The sequence below is a fragment of the Catharus ustulatus genome, chromosome 8 (genome assembly GCF_009819885.2).
Source record: "Catharus ustulatus isolate bCatUst1 chromosome 8, bCatUst1.pri.v2, whole genome shotgun sequence".
Classification (NCBI taxonomy): domain Eukaryota; kingdom Metazoa; phylum Chordata; class Aves; order Passeriformes; family Turdidae; genus Catharus; species Catharus ustulatus.
In genome coordinates this window covers 35769922-35792412 of record NC_046228.1, presented here as the reverse complement: position 1 = coordinate 35792412, position 22491 = coordinate 35769922, and the positions used below count along the sequence as shown (strand labels likewise).

At 42.9% G+C, this 22491-nt stretch overlaps 1 long non-coding RNA gene across 2 annotated transcripts in view; it reads left to right on the top strand.

Annotated features, from left to right (window-relative positions):
• Positions 1-19179, top strand: part of LOC116999777 — a 30995-nt gene extending 11816 nt beyond the window's left edge. Inside the window, exons 2-3 of one of the 2 annotated variants that reach the window (XR_004418603.1) lie at positions 14171-14367; positions 19080-19179. This is a non-coding gene — a long non-coding RNA (uncharacterized LOC116999777). Of the gene's footprint in view, positions 1-14170; positions 14467-19079 lie in introns of those variants that run through there. The other variant, XR_004418602.1, reaches the window with a different exon arrangement.
• Positions 19180-22491: the final 3312 nt, after the last annotated feature.

Below are 22491 nucleotides of genomic sequence, written 5' to 3'. Positions count from 1 at the left end.
CTCAGAGAGTGTGCAGGAGACAAAGCCTCTGACATGGAATTAAAGGGTAATATCAGAGTTGGATGTGGATGATCTTTCCCTGTGCTTCTTAAGGATAGAGAGCTAGCTGGCGTGAGACCATCCTCAGAAAAAAGCCAAGGTCTGAAATCTGTCACCTTAATTAATCAGCAAGATGTCCTTAGTCCTTGTGTCCCATATCCCAGCTGCCCATGGTGCTGTGTATTTGCTCTTTGCTGCCGTGGCTTGTGCTCAGACACTGAAATATGTGATGCAGTTGTGTGTTAATGGAGAGGAGAGAGGGCAATATCCCTGTTCATGCACAAGTGCCAATGCAGTGTAGAACTGCACTAGCAGCTTCTCCTACTCTGGGATAAAATTGCTCAAGAACATCACACAGTTGCAGAATGGAGACCTGGGGATGCTGGGATGGGATCTGCTGCCACGTTCACCCTGTGAACTGCTCAGCCCTCCACAGTTCTGGGGATGCTGCATTTATATGCACCCCTTCATCTTCTTGGCTTCTGGAGGGAGACTCTTTGGCAACCTGTTCACTCTTTACAGGACCGGGCAAATGCTCTAGGAACTATTTTGCTGCACATGTTAAGTTGCAGTTTTACTGAATTCCAGTAGAGAATGCAACCATCAGCCTACGTTTCAAATTCTGGTTCTACCTTATATTGAGCATGGCTATTATAATATCCTTTCTTCCTGCTCTCACACACAGTAGGAGCTCTTTACAGTCCATTTCACTGCAGCATCCTGGAGAAAGCTCACCCCTTGACCTTGTTTCAACTGTGCTCTTCTGTAATCCTCTGCTCATTTCACTGGTAGATGAAATGAGCAGCAAGCTGCACACAGGGCACACATGCTTTAGGGAAGAATTGGGCCATATCTGTGCACTCTCCTGGCAAGCTCAGCTGAGAACTGCACAGTGACAGGACCATTTCAGCAGTGTTTATTTTATACAGCCCCAAAAGGTACTGCAGCCAGAGAAACCTGCTGAGGAATGTGAATAGGACAGGCCCTGGTGTGAATGACTGGGGCACCTCGTGCCTGGTGTCAGATGCAGAGGGAGCTGTGCAAACACCACACTACACTGCTGCAACAACTGCAGTACGGCACTTGGCAGGAAAGGTGTTTGTGACACTCCTCAGTCATTAAATTCCTCTAATGTAAATGTGAGCTCACTCCTAATTACAGATAGATGAATTAAGTGTTTCAGGAAAGTGGGCTCATGGACTTGCAGCTTGCAGGAGCACAGTGACCTTGTTCTGAAAGTTTCTTTCTCTGGGGTCATGAGAAGAAAGGTGGATACTCCAGGGAACAGTCAGATTTTGGTTCACACACACAGATAGTGATGAACACAAACATGGACGCTGCCTTGTGGTTTCAACAGGGTCTGATTTTTCTGTGTTTGATGCTCTAAATGTGTTTAGAAAGATCTTTATCTTTCCCCAGTCTTGGGGAAAAAAGTATATTAGTAAGTGTGCTACTCCTCTCTGGGGTTTTTTTCCTTTTTTTTCTCATTTCTGTTTTGTAATCTTCACTGATATATGATTTGGTTTCCTGCCCAGACAGAAAAATTAGAGTTTCCGTCTAGACAGGAGGTTATTACTCTTTCAGAAGACAGGTTTTAAACCAGAGCGTTAGAATAACATTCATCAATGTTATTTGCACCACACACCCAGTCTAGGTAGAATCAAAACTGCTGTTCCTTACCTGTCACTTAGGAGCAGAGTAAAATACAGTCCCTCCCCATGAGTGTTCACAGTCTGATTTAAACACTGTACAGAGCAATACTGCAGAATGTTGCTGCCACCGTGTAGACCCTTGTCCTGGGTCCTGATTTAAGTTCTCCACAGCATACATGAACTGGGAACTGCTGCCTGGATGTGTGGAAAACCTTGGGAGACAGGGAATGCCATTCTGACTGACCACTCTCTCCTGGTAAACTCCTGCAGTACTTAAAGCACAGCCATTGCAAGGTGATGTTTGGTTTATAGGAGAGGCCTGTCCTTTTGGAACAGCTGCTGTGTATGGATTATTTCATTTGAAGGAAGCCAGGTGAGATGAATGGTAGAGCCAGATGAGGTAGAGCCAGATGAGTCTCTCAGTTGAATTTTTAGTGTTGAATTTTTTGTTTATTTGAAAACGAACAAACTGCTCTTAATTATTGTTTCTTTAATGAGCAAAGTGGCTCAGTGATGACGTACAGTGTATCAAAGTAGCTGTTGTGAAGGCTCTCATGTATAATAGCACAAGCAGGCAGGATGGCAAACAAAGCTGTTAGCTTTCAATGGCATGAAAATTATTGGAAAGATAAGGAGAAAGAAGTTGAGAAGGGCGCTGGGAAACACTGATTTGCAGTATCATTGTTATGAACAAAAGCTTTACTTTCAGAGGAGAATGCTGAGGAGCTAGAGGAACTGAAAGTCTGAAGACTTTTCTCAAAGAAAAAATAAATACTATCAGAAGAGAAGAGGTCAGTTAATGGGGAAAAGCCAGGTTCATTGTTATGTAATGAACATTTGTAGGGTTACACTGTGGGTTGGTTTGCATCCTGTGCACCTCACTGGGATTTCAATGGTGTAAATTGGATAAATGCTGTGTCCTGATGTTCCTGAGACAAGGTGGTTTTGTTGGAGATTTGAAGGCTTTTACTGTCCTTGATGAGAACAGCAGCTGAAAAGGGGTGGTAGCCTGGACCAGGACTAGAGGGATCTGAAGGTGCAGAAAGATGCAGAGTTAATAGGACAGAAACACAGTCCAAAAGCTCTGTGCTGAGAACCTGGTGCAGTGGCTGGATGAAAGCACGTGAGGAATTCCTCAAGTCAGGAGTTCCTAGAGCCAGCAGCAGTAGAGATGGTTGCAGTTTGCTGATGGTTATTTGGAGGGTTCCAGTACCAAGTGATAAACAAGAGAAGACCCCTGCTTTTATTTTTTTTTTATGTCACTGTGTGCTGAAGGCAGGCACAAGGGTTAACTCCTTCGGCACGAATTAGCACCTGCTGCAGATGTAATCCAGATCAGCAGAATGTCACTGCTTCCAAGGATATGGTGCAGGTCTGCAACTGTGGTATTTTTTGTCAAATAAATAGTATATGCTTCTACAACACACTTGGAAAGATAAGTCAGGAAAACAAACCAGGATATTAATGCCCTTGTAAGAATTATTTGTATTTTGCCTCTCAGAGAAATTTGGGAGGAAAATGCAGCAAATGACAAAAATGAAGTTATTACTGTATTATTAAAAAAAAAAAAACAGCAGGCTTCACAAAACCTGGAACTGGATTCCCACCATAAATCAGAGATGTTGTGGAGCTTGATCTGAAGTTCTGAAAATCATTATGCAAACATAAGTGTAAATCTTGAGACTGATGTTGGGTGACAGTTTAGTTAATAAGAGGTGAAAAATCAAAATGAAAGTGCTGCGAACATCTCAGTGAGGCAAAACAATAATAATATACATTTATCTAGCACTAGCATGCAGAGAGTTGCACTGATCTCAGGTGCATGGGAAGAAAGGCCATTCCATGTTTCTAGAGCCTCTGTAACTATTGAGCAAGTTGATGATAGACTGGAGGGCTGTGGCTAAGGAATTAGAGGTAATTTTAAAAAAAGTAAGAGAATGAGTGCTTTCTATCTAGGTTTAATAAAACATAACACAGAAGTTGAGCAGCCCTTGGAAAACAAAGTAATTGGTGTTTGAGACTGCAGTGGCATTGACTGGAATGTTTTAAGAGAATAAACTGGCAAACAAAAGATTATGTCTTTGCGAAGAAAAATGACCTGTGCTATTGAAAATTGTTTTAAAGACATTTAAGGAGCTCCTCTGGTGAAAAGCATCCAACATGCTTAGATGCCCAGTGTGTGTTTTGTGTTTGCCCAGCAGCCCCTTCCTGCCAGGGCCCCCCGTGCCAGTCCAGGGACAGGGCAAGACTTGGCCCCCTCCTCAGCATTGCTGGAAACTGCTCAGAAAGGCCACTGGGTACAGCCTGCACTGGGCCTCATGAACTCAGGTACAGACTTGGTGGGGGGAGAAGAAAAAAAATTCTGAACAAAATGTTGATAATCTGTCCCAGTAGAGGTGTGACCACTCTCCCCGGGGCTAATTTCATGTATAAAGGTAAATACAAGCCTAGAGGGTTTCCTGAATGTGTTCAGAAAGTTCCTTCATCCTCAAGATGGAGATAGAAATCAGGGTAAAATCACAACCATTGACATCTCTTGGCTCTGAGTGACTTTCTGGCCTTGCTGGCTCTTCACTGCAGGAGTGGGGCCTCAGGAAAGGGACCACATGCAGATACTGAGCTCTCTAGGGAATTTGTACTTTTGCAGTCTCAGACAAATTGGGCTGTGTAGTTGCCATATGTGAGGGCTTTTCATAATTGCCATCTGTGGAATGAAAGCCAGTCCAGGCTGAAATGTGCACAGTTGCAAATATTAGAAAATATGGCTATTATAAAAACTTGTAAGAACTTTATGCAAATGTTCCGTCTACAGTGGAAGGGCCAGATTCTAATATCATGCATGATGCACAGTAACAGATTTTTCCTAGGTATGCCGGGATGCCCACACTGTGCCTGAGATAAGAATGTGTTCCAAAAATGGATTATTGGGCTATGAAAGAGCCAGTGATGAGGAAAATCAGATTTTACTGAGCTTTTTTTTTTCTTCACCCTTACTATGTGGGAATTGGCTTTCAGCATAGTTCTTGGTCTTTGTAATTCATTAGGAAAACTGACAATAAAATAATGACAAAATGTGAAAACTAGTTTTCCTCCTTAAGAAATTTACATCATGAAATGAGGACAGAGAAGTGATCTCTGTACACCCAGTTGCTCAGAGCAACAGGCAAATTCTGACTCCAGGAAGCACTACCTGAAGCAAACAGCAGTGACTGCATTCCCAGGAGATTGCCCTAGGTGCTGTCAACAGGCACTGGTGGCAGTGAAGTTTGGGTGGTGTGCAGGTTAATTTACTCTAAAAATCCCAACATCAGCTTATCTTCATTTGTTTAAATCCCCGCCTTTGGGATCTTTATTTCCCCCCCCCATATGCAGATACTGTCTTTTTTCTTGTCTCTTTGGGGAGGAGGTAAATGAGATTTGGATACAAGCCATAATTATTCTGGGAGAATCACCCCGCAGCATTGATTTCTGTGCAAAATCTTGCCCTGCAGCAGCTCGACAGCTACTCAAGACTAGTAAGGCAAAGCTAGCCTTCCTCCGGGGTTTCTCTCCTTCTTAAATTATATCCTGATGGTCCTTGTGTCATGTGCAGCTCTCAGTAAGCCAGCTTCAGGAAGAGAGGTTGGTATGGCTGCTCCGTTCTCATCTCCAGAGAAAGGCAGCAGTGGCCAGGTGAGAAGCTGTTCTTGGGTAGGAATATTGGGTTTTCTGAGACAGGAGAGCAGTGAGCACAGCTTCATGGCCTGAAGCAGCCCTGGCAACACTGCAGTTAGAGAACCCCTTGTGACTTCAGACTTCTTCAGCACTGAGCAGCAGCTGCAGCAGCTTTCCATGGCTTTGGATTCAGGGAGCTTCCTTGGAATGCTGCTCAAAGCGCAGAGGGTGTCTGATGTTCTGAGGTGCAATGTTCCCAATGACTCCCATGGAAATCACAGTATCAGCTGGTTCTGAAAATCAGTTCCCTGGTCTAAAGAGCTGGCTTTGAAGGGAGGCACCAAAGCCCCCCACTAGTTGATCTGTGGATCATTATTATACAGCAGTTTTGCTGTATCCCAGCTGAACAGTGTTTCCTTCAGTACACAGGATTCTTACAAAGCAGGGGCTGCCTGTGCAGACCAATGGCAATGGCAGATCCAGGGGTTTTAGCCAAAAACCAAAACTGGTCTTGGCAAATGTTTTTCTAATCTAAAAAACATCTAAAAATTTCTCAATTGTCCTTGAGAGCAACACCTCTGTGTTAGTGATGCTTCTCAGACCATCCAAGAGATGCTATAAACCTTTATAACTTGCAAGCGAAGCAATCAGATTTTAATGGCAAAATGTTTCTGTCTTTGGGAAAATGTGATAAATATGCCACTGTGAAGGGGCAGAGAACTTTTGCAGGAAATATTCATTAAGGTTGACTATGAATATTTAAGTGTACCCCTGAAAGCTGACATAGTTATTATATTTTAAATCTATTTCAGATGTTCTCAAAACATCCTTCATCATACATCTGTCTAAATGCCAGCCAGATGCTGTTGAACAAGCTGGTTTTTTAGGTATATATATTAAAGTGTTCCTTTTCACAGAAAGTTTTGAGTATAAAAATTATGTATCTGCTCATCTTTACCTAACTGCATAAATTTCAAAATACCTTTTTCTCTAAAACTATAGTAGTTTATATTAGAAATATCATGGAAGTTAGCTGAATAAAAACTACAGTTGTACAATTTTAAGGTGCAGCACCAACAAACAGTTTAAATTATACAGCAGGCTACAGCATCAAATGAAACCTGAATGATCTGCATCAGCAGAATGCTTCACGTCTCAGCACCTCCTCTGCAGTTATGTTCTAGTTGCATACAGACACTAAGATTTGAAAACCCCATGCAGATGTTGTAACAAATACTGAGGACACCAAGGCACCAAGGCATTCTATACTGACACTTGCATTCTCTGCATCTCCAGCTTGCTGAAATGTGACTGCTGACAGGTCTCCAGCTCAGAACCTCCTGCTCTGAGGTTGGAAAGCTGCTGGGGTAGGATTGCAATGAGGGATATTGTTTGTGTGATGTTATGAACAGTTTTGGTGATGGGTATGAGGATCCCCATATATTCTTAGCCTTTTTAATGAATTGTCTCATCCTCATGTTCTCTGCAGTCATGTCATAAAAGAAAATAAGATCACGTCATTGGAAAGTACTGTGTGGTTAATTATGACCCCCTGCTTCATCAGGACAACAGAGTTCAGTTTACACAACTGTAAATAAAAGTAAATTCTATGTTCCACCATCTCTCTTGAAAACATGCCCCAGGAGTGTAATGGTGGAATAGCTGAAGACATGTCTGCTGGTGTAGCCCTAATGTGTGCATGATCAATTCACACCCACTTGTCCTTGGAGTTGTTGTTCTCTGCTCCTGAGGCAGCAGTGCTTTTCCCTCCCTCAGCCCACTGATGTGTGCTTATGGACAGAAATATTCTGTTCTCTTAAGTCTGAGTCTTGCAAAACTGGTGAGAGACAGCAGCTGGACTGATATGAGCTCAGTGGGTCAGAGCATGATGCTGCAAGTGCCACAGTTCAGGTTTCATCTCTCTGTGGACCATCATTTAAGAGCTGGACTGGATCCTTGGGGTCCCTTCCAGCTCAGAGTACAGTAATTTCATGCACCGTTTTGACCAAAATTTTGCTCCCACACCAGAAATGCGGCTTACACTCAGGGCCAGCTAATACGTGAACAATTTTCTGACATTTCCAACCCCGAAAGTGCAAACAGAGGTGCCGAGTCGAGCACCTGACAGTAAAACCCGGCATCTACGTGATTATTACAAATTGGTTACTCTGTTGTGCGGTGGGTGGAGTCTGGCTCCATGCAGGCAGCATGGGGGGGAGGGGGGGGGGGGGGGCGGGAGGTGGGGGAGGCAGGGGAACTCCCTCCTGCTGGCCCTGCGGCCAGGGAGAGGCAGGGGGCTCCCATCCCCACCTGCCACCTCCACGGGAGTGGGGGGGGCTCCATCCCCGCATCCCACCACCGCCGCGGGTGCCGGCGGGCTCCGTGACCCCTGCCACCACGGCACAGCGCCGAGCCAGGTGAGCGAGCCCACTGAGTGGCAGCGCCAAGCTGGGCCACCTGGCCCCGTCGGCAGCCCCAAGCCCTCACGGCCCGAGCCAAGCCACTAAACCCCGCCATCCCGCAATTCTGTTACTATTTGGAAACTTTGTTGCACACAGGTCCTCGCTGCGGACAACAGAGCAGCTTATAATTGGGTGCGGCTTGTGTATGGACAAAGAACGAAATGTTTACCAACACCCGGCGATGCGGCTTATAGTCAGTGTGGCTTGTAATCGTGAAATTACTGTACTCTGATTTCTGGGACAGAATGCCCTGCTGTCAGAGCCTTTCTCTTCCCCAGCTCTCTTCCACTGCACATTCCTGCTTAAATGCACTTACCTCACATGTGAGGATCAAAACTGCATATTCTTATTCATGGAATCATGGAATGCTTTGGGTTGGAAGGGACCTTAGGGACTGAGATCTATGTCATGTCCACTGATGACTGAACTTACTTCTGTGGGCAAGGCCCAGAACTGTCTCTGGATCGAACTCTCTTTTGGAAATCCATGAGGCTTTGTGTGTTCACTGTCCCTGTGTCAGCTAGGAAATTTACCCAGGTGCTTTCTCTGCAACATGTCAAACTGGTGAATGGACACAGAGTTGCCTCTCTAATGTTATAGGTTCACAAGATGTTTTGGACTTGAGAAATTAAAACCAGGCTGATAAAAATGATTCTTTGACTCCCACGCTACTGCTTTTAAGAATAATGCCAATTTATTGAGGAGGTATGTATTAATCTGACCCTAAAATGAAAAAAGTGCTGTTACCAGTAATCACAAAGATGTGTTCAACCATTGTTTAGGAGAAACACAAGACTGGCTAAATTTATACTTGTTCCCTTCCACAGCTCTGTCGGGGATATATTTTCAAAAACTTTCCCATGTGTAGACTGTGGGTTCAGCTGTCGGGTATTGTTGTCTTTCTCTGGCATGCATGGATTTTAGCCTACTTCTCCTAAAAGAAAAAGTTACTCAAAGTGAAATATTCCTTTAGATCCAGTCACATCTATTCTAGTAAGAAAATTTGTACTTAATAGTTCTTGTTATTATCAGTTTTTTCAGCACAATGAGAACCCTTTTTTTACTTTCTTCAGTACTTTTGTTGGTTGAAAATTCTGTTATTCTAAATTACCATTCTGTCAGCTGGGGGAAGGCTTGTCAGTAAAAGAGAGGTGTTCTACGGGTGTTACAAGGTCAGCTGGACAACTCTGAGTGTTTGAACTGATGCTGCTGTGCTTGGTAATAAGGGGAGGTACAAGGCCCTTCTGGGGCCAGGGAAATTTATTGCATTGCTTTTCCAAAAGTTACTGCTTTTGGAAGTGGAGCTTGGGGTATGGTGGAGCCAGCAGCTTGCTTTATTTTTTGATGATAGTATGAAGTTTTTTTAAAAGCCACATCCAAGCATGAAAAAATGCCCCGTGGTCAGTGTATTACATCAGGTCTGGGACAGTGTAACTGGGAGTGGGAGCACAGTGCTGGGACTCCTCCTCTAAAATATCCCCCTGTGACAGGCACAGAAATCCTGTGGCATGAGAAAGTGTCAGACTGCATTTATTTTAATTTTTTTTTCATGCAGTTCATGTGAGTGAGTGGAAGGAGTGAGTGCCCCAGCATCCTCTTCCAGCTGTGGATTTCTGGCTCCCAAAGGCCTCCCTGGAACGTGAGGCAGCAGGAGTTGCTAAAAGCACTAGTTAGAGCTGTAATTAATGGATAAAGACGTGTGAGGAATCCTCTCCTCCCAGGGATTTCAGATCCAGTATTTCAGTTGCAGTTCCTGTCAATGTTAGGTCCCACATTACCCCCTTGGATATGGCCTGCACCGTAACTTTTAACAGTGAAGTGTTTTTCTTGCAGCAGCATGGAAGTGCAGGGGAATGGCTGCTCAGACTCAGCTGTGCCTGTGCAGCTGCCTCTGCCTGTGCCGGGGGAGGGAAGGAAGATTCCAGGATTGCCTGCAGAGCTGTGACATGGTGTTCTAGTTTGGAGGACAGGTGTCTGCTAAAAAAGGCAGGATCCTCTCTTTGAAATCGAGAATGTAAACCCCCTCCCTCCAAATTATTATGATTTTGAAATCAAGGGGCTTCTCAAGGGGCAAAGATATGGGAATTAGGAATAACAGTTCTTTACCAGTGAAATTAAAATAGAAAATACAGTACTACAAAGGAACAAATCCCAAACACTGACAAAGTCAGAGTACAACCTGACACCCCGTCAGGCAGGGAGTTGGTAGCAGTCCCATTAGATGATGGCTGCAGTCCTCTTGCAGTTACAGATGTGATTCAGTTGGAGCAGTGCTCCTGTAGAAGGTGCAGTTTCCCCCCGGAGCTCCAGTGGTGATGTGGAGAAATCCAGTTTTCCTCTAGGATTCAGTGGGAAAAGGGCTCCCTTAGTGTCCCAAAACCTCTGTTTTATCTTGGTAAGAAATGTTGGGCTCTTACTCTTGGCTGGAGCAACTTCCAATGGGATGAAGTAATTTTATCAGTCACACAGTGGGACTCAATGGCCATTAGCAGAAAATGACTGGCTGGAGGAAGGATGGGCTGTGGAAAGTTAAAGAACAATGCTTTACTTGGTTTTAATGGATGACCCATTAGCAGAATATTTTCCATGGAGATAAGAATCACTGCCCCCACCCTCAACAGATGGTGATAGAATAGATACCTTTTATCACATCCTGTATTGTAAACCAAGACACATGGACAGGGCTTTAGAAAGCAACCCCGTTTGCCTTGCAGAGACAGTAATATTTGTAACAGGAGCAGAGCCTGAGTGCACTATCAGGGTTAGAAATTCTGGGTCATTTGACATTACTTAGGGGAGGTAGCTGGTCCTCAGCAGCTCCCATGTCCTTGAACAAATTTTTAAGGGAAGGAAGGTACTTCAGGAGCTGGTAGTAGGAGGTCTGCACACCTTGAGATGTGAGCAATACCTTGCAAGAGGTGCAGCTCCTAGAAAAATGCAATACCTGGATTTGAGTGTAATTCTAGGAGGAGGAGCACATTGAAATTTTTAATTGGATGGTAGACAGTTCACTGACAAATGCAGGTAGGAAAAAATAACAGTCTGGAGGAGTAAAAAATAAAGGAGAATGTATTCTGCATAAGTCCTGGCTAAAGGGAGTCCACTGCTGCAGACTGGGAGTCTGCTGCTTCAGTAACTAAGAAAAGGTATTTCTTAGACTAAAAATACTGTGTTGAACATTAGGAAGTCAAGTTATATCAGCTTAATATTAAATAATTGTTCATTCATATACGTCATTATCTCATACCATAAACTGTGCAGTTGTTCATGAAATCTGCATCCAATGTATAGTTTGTGACATAACTTGACAGCTGCTTTGCCAGAACCCCCACCATGTCTAATCTTGTAGTCATCAATTCAGCCTTTTTCCATGTGCTTGTTAATAAAGGTAAATCTTCCTCTGTGTATGTTCCAGTAGTGCTTGTATGTTCTAACAGTTACCCACGTTTAACACTCCTTTGTGACCTTTGTGAGGAGCACTGAAAATGCACTTGCCACTTGTACATGTCATAGTCAAGTTTAATCTTTCAAGATGGAAAGAAGCTAAGCCTATAAAATAAAAATAGTGCAAATGTTGTTCCTTGCTCTGCAAAACTGTCCATGTTCTGCAGACTGGAAATAATATTTGCTGCTCTAGAGAGGACTGTCTTCAGCCTGTCACTGGGGGGGTTACTGAGGTTCTTCATGACAAGAAGATGACCACAGTCCTAGCGTTGGTAGCAATCCTCCTTGGCTTCCTGTGTGCTTCCGATTTTCCCAACTCATATGCGCACTGTTCCTGTAAAATGAAAATGTTGTCCTTCTGGTAGAGTATTTAATGCAGTAATTGATGGAATTAATTACTCTTGGCTGTAGACTATAGAGAAACCAACCAGTGAAGGTGTGCAAAGTCTTCTAAAAAACCATTAGACATGACTTGAGTCTGCACAGTTGGTTTCGTACTGCAAACAGTCTGATTGCTTAAATGAAGGTTGGATCTATTCAGATATGACATGTGAATATGAGATAACTGCTTTTTTTTAGGGTGCCAAACCCAACAGGTTGAAAATGATACTGCTGTTTGGCTGGAGATTGATTGCTCTAAAAGTTATACTTAATGATATTTGGAATTCTTGCTTGCTGCTGGTGAATCATGGCTGGAAACAACCTCCTGTTGTTAGAGTCCTAGGGGAACAGGAGAGCAACATTCATGTGGAGAAAATGTTTCCCCCCACACCATGAATTAACTTCTGCACTTAGAAATGAGTTTAGAGTTCATGAGTGTCTGGACTCCTCACTTTCCAAAAGCTTTGTTTCTCTGCTCTTTTGGCTTCATTTAGAGTAGAAGAGTGGAATAGAAATGTCACTTTTGGGAATTATACTTCCTTGCTCTCCCTGATCTGTCTTAATTGTGTAGGAATGGAGACAGATTTTCTTCTTTGTATTCTTTGAATGGGATCAGCAGCAATATAACCAATAAAAAATGGCATTCACTCTGGCTCTGGAATAAGAACAATTCTTTCAAGAAGAAATGGTCATTTATTCAGGGATGAGCCAGCACCAGCTGCAATGATGCATTTTTCTACACAGATAAACTGTGAAGGTTTGTTAAGCAAAGAATATTGAGTGTGCAGAAAACTGTAAAAGTTACCAAATCCAGTGTAACAAAAAAAGTTACCAAATCTTTGGATGCAAGAAAAGCATAAAATGGAGCACCTCACATAACCTGCAGTTGAACGCCACGTTTATGCAAAATAACAGAATTTCAGGGTAGGTGGCACTAACTGTCTTCAAATGCATCACATAGTGTCCTAATAAAGGGACTCTTTCCCTAATTCAGATAAATTACAGTAATTTCACAATTATAAGCTGCACCAGATTGTAAGCCGCACTTTCATTCACAGCAAAGTAACCAATTTGTAACAATCACACAATTGCGAGTTTTACTGGCAGGTGCTCAATTCGCGAGCTCCGCTCTGCCCATGGTGCTGGCAGGAGCCCTCGCCTAGCCCCCATGCCATGGGGCTGGTGGGACGGAGCCCCCCACCTTCCCCCTCCGCCGTGGGGCCAGCAGGAGGGAGCCCCTCACCTCCCCCACCCCCCCGTGCTGCTGGCACGGAGCCCGCCTTCCCCTGCCACGCAACAGAGTAACTAATTTGTAACAATAGCACAATCACGGGTTTTACTGGCAGGTGCTCAATTTGCAAGCTCAGCTCAGCCTGCATCTCGCACTTCCAGGTTGGGAAATTTCCAAACTTTGTTCATATATTGGCTGCTCCTGAGTGTAAGCCGCACTTCCGGGTTGGGACCATAATTTTAGTCAAAATGGTGCGGCTTATAATCATGAAATTACTGTAATCTATAATCTTGTTTCTTCTAAGCTAATAAGTGGGACTGCAGTGGATAATTTTTAACTCTGTGGGGTAAAACTTACAGAGAAAACAGCAAATCTGAGAAGAATATTTATAAACTTCCATATGTAAAAAGATCTGTCATATATAAAATCCTCATGTTTTAATAAAATGAAATACCTACTTGGTAAAGTAGTAATTTTTAAAAAGGAGTATAAAACAACCCTCTTAACGTTGTGCCAGGCTTAGGAAATGCTCATGTGTGTCACACAGCTGACGTAGCAGGGCTGTAGTCTGGGTTCTCTGAGCTGCTGAGAGAATGGTACTCATTGAAATGCAGCTTTAAAAAAGCTTAACTCAGTAACACTGAGCTGTCAGCAACTGAGCAACCTTTAAACAAATGTACTGGGCAGGTATGATATGGTCTAAAATCAAATCTGTCCCTGTAATTGTTCTTTCCTGCATCTGTGTGGAAGGGAATTGTTAGATCAGGGGATCCATTTTGCCTCTGCCTGGGTATGTAATTTTATTTCAAATGTGTTCCAGGTCTTTTTTAGTAGCTGTGACCAAAGTCCCACAAGTTACACTAAGCTTCCGAAATGGATGCCAGGGAAGCTTTGGCCCTTGCAGACAGTATATTCTAATGATCATTGAAGAGAAATTCATTTGAATAAGGTAATTAAAATCAAGCTGACTTGATAATGATCAGATTTATATTTTTTTCTGGATAAAACTGAAATTTTTAGCTCTACATGGCTCTAAAAGAATCATGATGTCTTGCATAAAAATGCACCTTATGAAAAGCAGTAGAAAATTATATTAATGGTTTTACTGGAAGATTAAATAACAGGTAGGTACAGCAACACTTTAAAAACTGATGACTTGTGTATAAATAAAAATGGTATTCCCTCCTCCCAGTAGTGCTTTCCATTAAGTTACAAATGAAACCCCAGAATTCCCTTACAGTTCCAGGAAGGCCATTAGAATGGTTGTTCCTTGGTGGTCACTTCTTCTGTTCTTCTCTTTCCTCCAGTGTTTGTGACCTGCTGTGGCACTCCCAGCTGATAGCTCCCTTCAGCAAACCATCCCTCCTCTTCAGCTTTGCCTCTGGAACAAAGAGTCCACTGAAGTTTGTGTGAAATACGAGGTTTGAGCTGGATTGGGCAGCACTCTCCTGGTGTGAAATCCATGACTTTGTGGTGGTCTTTACACTTGCATAACTCGCCACAGGTTCTCATTGCTCTACATTCTGTGTATATGTGTTCTATAAATCACTTCACCTTTTGTAGTCTCTGTACATCCCAAAATAAATTGAAACCTAAACTTGAAGTGCAAAAGTAATTTATTCTTGAAAAATCCAATTAGTATTTGTAATGTTAGCCCTTTTTTTTTCCTAGCACTTACTGTTTACACTGCCATCCTCCTTAGTCTGTTCTTTCAGCTTAACATTTCTGTGCTGTTACTAAAAAGAAGAGTCTGCTTTCAGATGTTTTCTATGGCAGCACCTATGCTCAGAATCCAGAGGAAAACACAATGGAGTATTATGGGTAGTATAACTAACTACTGCTTACTTGGAGTATTTGAAGTATTTTAAGTTGTAGTGACAAATGATTCATTTCTTCACACACAGTCACCACAGGTACTTTGCCATACACATATTGTGGTTGAAGTTTCAGTGGGGTATTTTCACTGTTAAGTATCAGATGGAAAGGTACCCAGTTTAGGCTTTGCAGTACCTGCAGGCCAGGTGAGGACCCTGTCTCCAGCCCTGGTTTTGTGCTCAGCAGCCAAGGGAAGGGGCTGCACTGCCGCTGTACCCACGAATGCTGCTCTGCCTGACTGAGTGGAGCTGCCTGGGGGGAGCTGCTTCTCCTGCTGTGCCTCTGACAGACCTCCCCTGTGCAGAGGAGAGCAGCACAGCTCTGCCAGTGGCTGGCTGGGATTGAGCAGCTGGCTGGGATTGAGCAGCTGGCTCCTCTCCTGGGTCACAGTGTCTTTCACATGGTTCTATTTCTTCACCATCTGCCTCTGACCTGCTTGTGGCAGTTTAGCACAAGCACCTTGTTTCCAAGAGGAGCTGATGGAAGTGATGGCAGACACACAGTGAGGAGCCTGAGTGTTGTGTGTTCTGCAGGAGTTGGCAGCAGGTTCAGATGCTCCAGGCAGTGTGCATGCCAGTGGTGCCCACGGTCCTGGTGGTAGTGCTGTGGTGCCCAGCAGGTGCAGGAGGTGCCTCTGAAGTGCCCCAGCACAGAGCTCTCACTGCAGGACAGGGGCCCTGGGCAGGAGCAGAGTGTTGCGTGACCCTGGCTGGCCCTGATGCTGAGCAGTGCTGCTCTGCAGTTCTCATCAGTTCACTACTGACTGGAATCTCACCTCTTTGCAATCACTGCTTGGAGCTAGCCATGTGCAAAGCCCATCCCTGCCTGATTGTTTCCTGAAATCAGGCCTGTCCTCAGAGACCAGGAGCAGGAGTCATCATAAAACCTTTTTGTCAGCCTTGGAGTTGTCTGTGGTTAGCCTCAGGCACAGGATTTAGTGCAGCATCTCTCTCTTTAAAAAGCAGAATAGAAATGTTCTCCTTCTACCTTCTGAATCTTCCCAAGAAAACAAAATTTTGGCACAGGCAAGGTATTTCTGAAATCCTTGTAGTATCTTTTGGGATATTATCACTAGAATCAACTCCCTTATTTACTGAGGATCTTTACAGATAATCACTGCCTCAGCCATACCTTTATTAATTTGTTCACTATTAGCTGTATTGGGCCCTGCTGATACACCATGAATTTCCATTCTTATTTTCCTTAATATCTATCAAAGGCAGTCTGCCTTTTCCACAAAGACTTCACCATTGTTCATATCCTGTCCAAGCTAGGTTGTAGTTCTCTGGGTTTACATTACTCCTCTGGCTTTTGGTCCAATATCCATCTTTGCCATATTTATTCACTATTCACTATTCCTTCCACAAGAGTCTTCCTCTTTCCTGCAATTATAAAGATGTACTGTTCTTTAAACACAGCCTCTGAGGTAATCTGCTCTCCCCTTGGAATCTAAATGTGTTCCTCAGTTTGGAGATTCCCAGGGATTTGCTGTAGGAGTCTTTTGTCACCTCCTTCATAGCTGCTGGTCCATGTGCATGTGAGTGGCTGAGCGTTCCTCCTTACTCTGACTTCTGCTTGGCACTAATCAGCAGAGTCAGTTTCCTGCTGCCTGTGCTTCCCAGCTGCCTCACTCCCTGAGACCCAGGACAAATGGAACGGCATCTTTTTAAGGCTCATGTCATTTACACTTCAGGAGATCATACTTAACTTTCCCATCATGTTTGTTCTCCTCAGGGTATTCCAGAGCGTGAGTTCTGACTGGACTTCCCAGTGGCTTCAGTGGAATTGCCCAGAGGAAGCCTGACTATTGCAGTACCACACTGGAGGAGGTTGAACCAGAGCTCTGTAGGGGCTCTGACACTGCAATGCCAGAAAGTTTACCTGGACTGTAATCTGTGGTGCGTTTGTGGATATGATCAAGAATTTGAGGGTGTTCCCAGATCTTTTGACTGGGGCTGTAACTTTGTGCTGTGTATATGGAGCATATGGGATCCTGCAAATGCTGCCATTCACGTGTCACAGGGATTTCCAGTGCTGAATTTGTCTAACTTTCAAATCTTTTAGCAACCACTGCACCTCTGAAAATTTTATCAGCTGCTTAGCTCTAGCTGGAGATGAAACACATCTTTTTTTCAGTAATTTCCCCCTATAGCCATGAATGCTAGTCACTAATAGGTGAGGAGAACTGAAACAGATGCCAGAAAATTAAAATTAATTGATTTTATGAATAACATCAACAAGGCATTTTATCTCGGTGACAAACAGTGTGATCTTAAGTAAGTATTCATGTGACCTGGTGGCTTTGATATCAGTTGCTATGAATATCCATGTAGCACCTATTAACAAGTCTGCAGCTTTCAAGGATTTAACAGAATAGTAAAGAAACATAGATGTGAAAATTAACTGATCTGTGATATTTTTGTAGGGAAAAGGGAAAAAAACATAGTATAGTGTGTGGGGGTGGATGTACATATAAAATAGATGCAGTATAGTGTAGTTCAACATAATACAGGGCATTAATAACCATAGGCATTTAATAAATACTGTCTTTTAAACAGAAAATGGATATAAATGGAAACAAGTTACCAAAGAGAAAATTGGTCTCAGGTGAGATCTTTAGATTAAGTTATGGAAGTTATGTTGTGTGGCCATAGGAACAAATCAATGGTTGGCCAGCATAAATGCACAATTAGGGCTGTGTGCCAAAAGGAACTGTACCAAAACAGCTTTCATGTTTCCACAAAACTGAAGGAAACTCTCTAAAAAAACCTTAATTTTTAATAGAGAGCTGATGAAATAATGTTTCTACTATCTTTGAAGGCTGAAAAGATACTTACCAATTTTCCTAAATTACAGGATAGGAATTAAAATAATTTCAATGCCTTCCTTCATTTCACCAGCTGCATTTCTGACCTGACATGAGCCCATAAGGTATCTTTGAACTTCTTCCTCTAAAGGTATTGGAAAACTCACTTGGCAGGTCTCTGTATCAGATTTACAACTGTGTCAGAATTTATTTACACAAGAGGAAGTTCTTTCTTCTTGCAATATCTGTAGGTTAGTGTAGAACTGCATTAAACTGCAATAGCTGGATCAACACCAGTTTATGTCAGGAAAAACTGCAGGTCAACAGGCTTCTCCCTTTTCATTCTGTAGCTTATTATTGTGAGGGTATTAGCTGAGCAAAAGAAGTTTTAATTTCTGATGTTGTGATCTGGTCTGATGCCAGGAAGAGCAAGAGCTGAATTTCTGCCCTTAGTGGTAATCCACAGACAAGTAACTGGGCTGTGAGAGGAAGAGTGTGCCTGAGAGCTCACTGCAGGCAAACACTATCCTTGCTTTCTGTTCCACTTTGTTGGCCGAGTTTGCTTCGGGTTTTTGGGTTTGTTTTGAGGGAACAGCATTAGGGTGGTTGAGATCTAACTATTGATTCACAGCCTAATCCTTTTTGATACATTAACGGCTAATCTGTGGGGATGTGAAATGAAACACAGATGTTTCATTTACCAATACTGCATTAAAGAGAAATGTGGTTGACCTGACACCTATTAATGTTGACAGTGTGATCCCTTCAAAGAAGGTGCCAGACTCCCTTTGGTCTGAACAGGGAAGGATTTTTCCATGGGAGAGAGGAAAATGCTCAGTGCTCTTACAATGAGATTTGATCCAGCTCCATCAAAAGTCAATGTGTTCCAAATTCTGTTGAATCCAGTTTGCATTCTGTAGCCAGAATTACACAGAATGGCCCGTGTTACACAGAACTCCAGTGTTCCTCTAGAGCACAGCATGGTGGACATTGACATCAGCAGCCCCAGATGTCTCCTCTGAGGTTTCTCACCAGGGAGTGGCTCTCTGAAAATACTGTCCTATGAAATATTAAACATCAGGCAGGATTGCTGACAACACTGTAATGTTGAAGACATCTGATTCATAAATACATTATATTTGGCTTCTCAAAAGCAATGGTATGTCAGATCATACAAGAATCAATTTAGATGGGGGACGTTCAGCCCAGGTTTTATTCCAGGGCATCATTCTTTACATCACTCAGTGATACAAACATGTTCTCTTCTCACTGTGCTTTGAAGAAGCTGCATTGGTCTCTTGCTGTTTGCAGAGTAATCTCCAGAGAGATTAACTTAATCCTGAAGAATTTGCTCAAATGATTCATTGTTCTTTATGTTTAGGCTGTAGAAGAGCTCAGGATGTGTGTGGGGTCTGTGCCTCGCAGGTCTCCAGGTATCTGTAGTGGTTGTGTATGTACTTTAGTTAAAGGGGAGGTCTGCCAGTTTCAGACAGTGGAAAAATATCTGTATCTCATTTCATACCTTAATCCGACAGGTGTTCCTGCCTTGCTTCATTTGGAAGGACTAGCACAAGCACAAGACAAATTAGTGTCTGCTGAACTCATTACTGAACTGCTGGGCTTTCTTGCACAAACACCTGGGTAATAAATCCTTCCAGGACCTCATCTTTTGTGAGAGATGCTATTTTCCCCTTCAGTGACTGTCATCATTGAGTTGTACTGCATCTCATCATGCAACTGTCTCAAAGTAACATAAAAATTTCTGTAGTCCTATTGACTGAGGCTAGTTTGGGTACTTGTGAGATAATTTATAGTAGGGTTGTGTACTTTGAAAGCAAATGATTCTGCTGTAAACAGTTCTGGAGCTCATAGACTTCGATGACCAAAGATAGTGAGAGTGCAAACACTTCAAAAACAAAATAAAGGAAATTATAAATTTTTGGGTAATTACAGGTCAGAATATTTCAGAAAGAGACTTTTTGACAATACTGACATCAGATTTGGTCAGGTTTTATCCTCCTTTTCTGTGAACAGTGGTGAAAAGGAAGAAGGCAAAAAGGAAAGCATTCCTATATTCCAGTGCAAATACTTGGGCTCTTAACAGTGTTTTTATGCCAAGCTAACACTTCCACCATAAGAAAAAATACACAGAAGCTACCTTTTAAAAGAGAAATCGAGAAATCGAGGTCTCCTATCTGTGGTTTTGTTATCATTTCAGAGAAAGCTTTTTAAAGCCTCTACTCAGGCTGGAAGAATTTGAAAATTACCATAAAGTGCATCTGTCATCCTTCAATCTGCTTTAGGAGTGATTTTGAGAAAGAGAAGTACTCTGGGACATTTGTTACCTTAAATTTTAACAGATAATTGGAGAAAATCCATCTAATCACTGGAGCTGGGAGAAAGCTTGTACAGCTGATTTGTAGGCTGTTTAAACAGTCCCAGGTGAAACAGTGTCTGGTTTAGAAGGAAGGCTGGTTTTAGTAATCCTTCACTAGGTGTGTAGCCACATTTCTTGCAATTGCTTACTTCCCGCAGCTGAAAGGAGCTTATCTTCCCCAGCAGTTTGTTGTTTAATGAGATATAAATACCCCTCTGAAATGCTTTCATTGTGATAAAATTATTTTAAATTGCATGATTTTTCATGATGTTTTACGTTGGGTTTGTGTGTCCCGCAGAGCACTGGGGATGAATCAATGTCATGTGATAAGAAAGACTGATGTTATCACTCCTCCTGCCTAGACTGCAGCTGAATATGCAGGCTGAAGGTTTCAGGAAGATAAAAAGCACTGTTTCATGTTGAAGGCAGTGGAAAGCTGCCCCAGAGAAATGGAGTCTGGCTATGTATCATTTCAGCCTGTGCCACAGCACTCCTGTACATCCAGGAAAGTCTCAGCTGTCCTCTTGACTGCATGATTTCTCAGGTGGTGCCATTTAAACTTGAGCTACTTCTGGGGAGCAGCACGCAGAGAATGGATCAGACAGACAGTACAGCCCAGACTGTGGGGCCAGCACTGTCATTAATGAAGTGCCTCCATTAATGGCCTGGGCAAGGGCCCACAATGTCCCCATGGCAAGGGTGCAGAAGGTGCAGGGCTGGGAGTGGCTGTGCTGCCACTGGGGGATCACACTGTGATGGACCTCATGAAGCTTCCCAAAAGGAAATACCTTTACAAACAAATGAAGACTTGAGAAGCTGAAGAAATACAGCAATAAAGTACTGAAAACCACTGTCAGCAGTGAGCAGGCTGCTACCATTTCTTTTGGAAGGAAAATTCACTGCAGCACCTTGAGACCTGTGACTCCTTGAGACCTATGTGAAAGTTGCACTGTAGTGTGTATCCTTGGTTTGGATTTCCCAGGGTTTGGATCACTGGTTAGCATCCAATACCTGTGGGCTTTTTGTCCTGTCTTTTCAGGTAAGGCTATGCATAATGATGTTCATTGGATTTCTTTTTACACTTCATTAGTTACTGAACTGGAAATTTTCTCTTTTCAGATTTCCAATACCAATGGCAACAATCCCACATGAAATAGCTGAGAAGTGTATTAGTGTAGGTAGTGATCATAAGAGGCTGTTGTAGCTCCCCTCTCTCATAAGACTCTAGAAATCTCTAATAGGGACATGCAGAAGAAGCAGACTGCAGAGGGTTTGCAAGGACTTCTTTTACTGGATGCTTTCAAAGAACTCAGCAAAAAGACTTCCTGGATGTGGACTCTTTCTAGATGGTTGTCATCTAGAAATGAAGTATTAGTGAGTCAGAGAAAAATCTTCTACATAATCTAAAATCTTTACAGTAATTTTCAAATCTGTTCCTGGGCAAGCAGGCCCACTATACTGGAAGAAAATTAACAGAAAAGGGCCTATTAGTGACTTTGTTTATAGTTCAAGACTGAACAATTCAGTGATTTATATTTTCAATTTAATCACACCAACTGATGTAGGAAATAACTGGAAATGCAGGTTTGACTTTGCTCAAGCAGACTGTGTAAAATTCAATGTAGCAAAGCTTGCTTATTGAATATTTTGCAGTAATAGAATGTTTTTTGCATTGTGCAGATCACCAGCTATGTCAATACAAGATAATGGTCTGGGCAAATTACACAACTAAAGAATTAGAAATGTAACTGGCAAAAGGAAACATCATATTGGGTTTGTGGCAAGAACTCGTTTTACAGGATACAACAAATTTGTAGTTTGATCTTTAAAGCAGGACACAAAAAGAGTACTGAAGTACTCGAAATGCAAGGTCTGTTACAGAATAAAGGAAGTGTGAAGACCAAGAAGTAGTCTGATAGCAGCCTGGACGAGGGCAAAGGAACTCTTGCTGGGCATTGCTAAACATTTTATTCTTGGGGAAATAATTTGGTTATTTAAAATAAGAAGTTGATGGAAATCATGGTAGGGAGAAAATGAAATAGTTTAAGAATACAAAGTTCAGGTTTAAGAATTTGATGTACAGTAATTTCACGATTACAAGCCGCACCATTTTGACCAAAGTTTTGGTGGAAACCCGGAAGTGCGGCTAGTACTCCGGGGCAGTTAATACATTAACAAAAATGTGATATCTGCCGTTACCTGGTACCATGCCAGTCCTGTCCCGAGCAAAAATGGTTTGAAATCCATGGTTTCCCGTTGTTCCGACAATGAACCAATCAGAGAACAGCTTATTGCCTGCCTGTGGATGACGGCTTTACTGAGGGACAGGGGGTGTTATCGGGGGGAGTTCCCTCGGCACGTTCTCTCGGCAGTTTGATAAAAGTGTGTGATATTTCTCTGTACTTTTTAAAGTGTTTTCAGTCTTGTGCGGGTGTGCAGCTGACCATGCTCGCGTGGGTCAGGGGAGGGGATGGACCGGGCTGCGCTCATGTGGATCAGGGGAGAGGAGGGGAGAGGAGGGGCCGGGCCAGGTCAGGCCAGGCTGTGCTTGCGGCTGTTTAAAGGCAATG